Here is a 2961-nt window from a genome sequence, read left to right on the forward strand (position 1 = left end):
TAAGCCTATATATTTTGGCCTAAGGCCTAAGTTTTATATATAATACATTTATATTTATTATATATTGTGTGTAATTTATATCTCTGTAGGTCATACCATTATGGAAGTGGCTGTTTTGTTGTTGCTGACTATACCGATGAGCACAACCACACCAGTGAGACAGACACAGAGGTGTGTGCACTTTCACCACACACACACACACACACACACACACACACACACGCTACAGTATATTCACACAGTATATTCACTGTCACATGTGTTTTTTGAACAGGACACAGACAGAAAGCCTCTCATTAGTGAAGAGCATACAGAGGTCAAGAGACATGACCTTGATTGACACTGACAGAGAGACTCCATCAGTTGTGACCAAAACCACCAGAAAAACGCATCTAAACGCAACCTCTTCTCTGCTTCTACAAACCATCCTTCAAAAAGCCAGAGAGTAAGTGAGAGCTAAAGTACCGTTCAAACGTTCAGGGTCAGTATGATATTTTTCAGCTCACCAAGACTGCATTTATTTAATCAAAACTTCAGTAAAAACAGCAATATTGTGAAATATTATTACAATTTAAAATAACAGTTTTCTCTGTGAATACATTTTAAACTGTAATTGATTCCTGTGATCAAAGCTGAATTTTCAGCATCATTACTCCAGTCTTCAGTGTCACATGATCCTTCAGAAATCATACTAATATGCTGATTTACTGCTAAAGAAACATTTCTGATTATTATCAATGTTGAAAACAGTTGCTAAATATTTTTGTGGAAACCGCAATAAGTGTCTGATGAACAGAAGGTTTAAAAGAACAGCATGTATTTTTTGAAGTAGAAATATTTTGTAAATGTCTTTTCCGTGACTATTTATAAATTTAATGCATTCTTGCTGAATAAAAGTATTATGTTATTTCAAACCCCAAAACCTTTGAATGGTATTGTACATATATAAATAAAAAACATATATTTTTGTGTTGTTTTCTTGGGATTTAAGTTGATATCAATTATCAGTTACACACATGGATTCACATTTGTCTTGTCCTCTGCAGAAGGCGAGCAGCTCAAAGAGGTTGTCAGCTTGGGACATGTCAGGTACACAACCTGGCGAGCAAGTTATACCGCATGGGTCAGAGCAATGGAAAAGAAGAATCCAAAAATGCAAATGACCCAACAGGATATGGACGCTAAGAATACACATCACAGATGAGCTTCTGCTCATTCATCAGTGAACAGAATGTATTTGACTGGTACTGCTCAGGATGTTGCTATAAAAAAAGAGTTCAAATAAGTTAACTATTTGTATATTGTATTAACTAATTAACTAAGATATTGCATGTCTTTGATAGACCTTGTTTAGGTTGCTCTTACTGTATAAAGATTGTATGCGTTCTATTTAAAAATGTATATAAAGGTGACAAAAGTACTACAATGAATAAACAACACATAGAACTACTTTATGGTCTACAGTTTGTGCTGTTCAACAATTTAATAACATATTTACCATCGGGTTTTAAAGGAAAATATGCCATATATTTTGAGCATTAAAGTATCAAAAAATATTATTTATTTTTATTGAGTAAAAATAAATAATAAAAATAAAAATATTTTTGATTGTCAGATATTTTGGTTTAATAAAAATAATTGAAAAAATAAATAAAATGTCTATATTATAATGTTAAATTATAATTTTAAAATAAAGAATAAAAAATCTTTATGATTAAAAATAAAAATTTACAAAAAGTGATGAGGGGGACCTGTTACCTTTTAGGGTACATTAAAAAAAAAAAATAAAATAGGGTACATAATAAAAAAAATTTTTGGAGCAAAAGTTACTGATTTTTAAAATTTTTTAGTAAAGACATTGTTACTAATTTTAATATAATATATAAATGGCAATTTGATTTCTCTATTTAAAATAAATATATTTAATTACAATGAATAATTAAATATTGACTTTATTTGTTAATTGAATATAAAATCACACACGTGTATTTCTAATGTATTTATTAAATATGATATATCCTCCTGAGAACCAGAAATAAAAAGCTTTGTGAATTTAGTATTTTTCATGTCATTACATTGTTTAGAGCATAAGAAAAAAATGGAAAAATAATATGAAAAAAAAAAGATATTTTATTTATATGTTATGCTATGTGCTTTGTAGGTCTGGCAGAAAATTACTTACAGCACCTATAGCTACAAACCGAAGCACTTCTTTGCCTTGATTTTGTATCGTTACAAGCACGCTCCAACCTTTTGATGGCCATTTATTATGTTCTTGATAATACAAAGACGGATATGAAAAAAAAATGATATTTTATTTATATGTTATGCTATGTGCTTTGTAGAGGACACCAGGACTCAGTTTTTCTAGACAAGAATAGACATGAAAAGACAAAAACAATGGGATTTAAAAAAAAATCACCAATCAATTTTTAGGTTTCAGGATTTTTTTATACCTAACTTTGTTTAAGGATGGTTCTCAACTATGTTATAAAATATATAACAAAATGATTTGATATAGCATTTTGCTTTATGCAATATGTGTGTAAAAATTCCATAAACTGGTTTTCTCATTAAGCACAATGTTATCTACACACTGTATCTAATTTGCATATTAAAGTGCTGTTGGGACAGCATGTTGAAAAAAAGAAGTGTAATAATGGTAGTAGTAATTGGCCAGATTTTCATAATAATATCTCATATTTCATAAGAACATTGATGTATAATTTGTTTTCCTATTCAATTCTTTTGTCTCCCAAAATGTATAATAAACATGCTTTTAGTCCTGGTGTCCTCTACAGTGGACATTTATGAAATGATGTCCTGTTTCATAACAGGAAGTAATAAATATATTATTAAATAATAATAAAATATAAAAAACACCAGATCAAAAAATGAAGTTGTACACTAAATCATGAATAAATACAATGAGATAATCAGATAACTAATAACATTGCATGT

This window comes from Sinocyclocheilus grahami, unplaced genomic scaffold (genome assembly GCF_001515645.1).
Source record: "Sinocyclocheilus grahami isolate Dianchi unplaced genomic scaffold, SAMN03320097.WGS_v1.1 scaffold599.1, whole genome shotgun sequence".
In the NCBI taxonomy this organism is placed as follows: domain Eukaryota; kingdom Metazoa; phylum Chordata; class Actinopteri; order Cypriniformes; family Cyprinidae; genus Sinocyclocheilus; species Sinocyclocheilus grahami.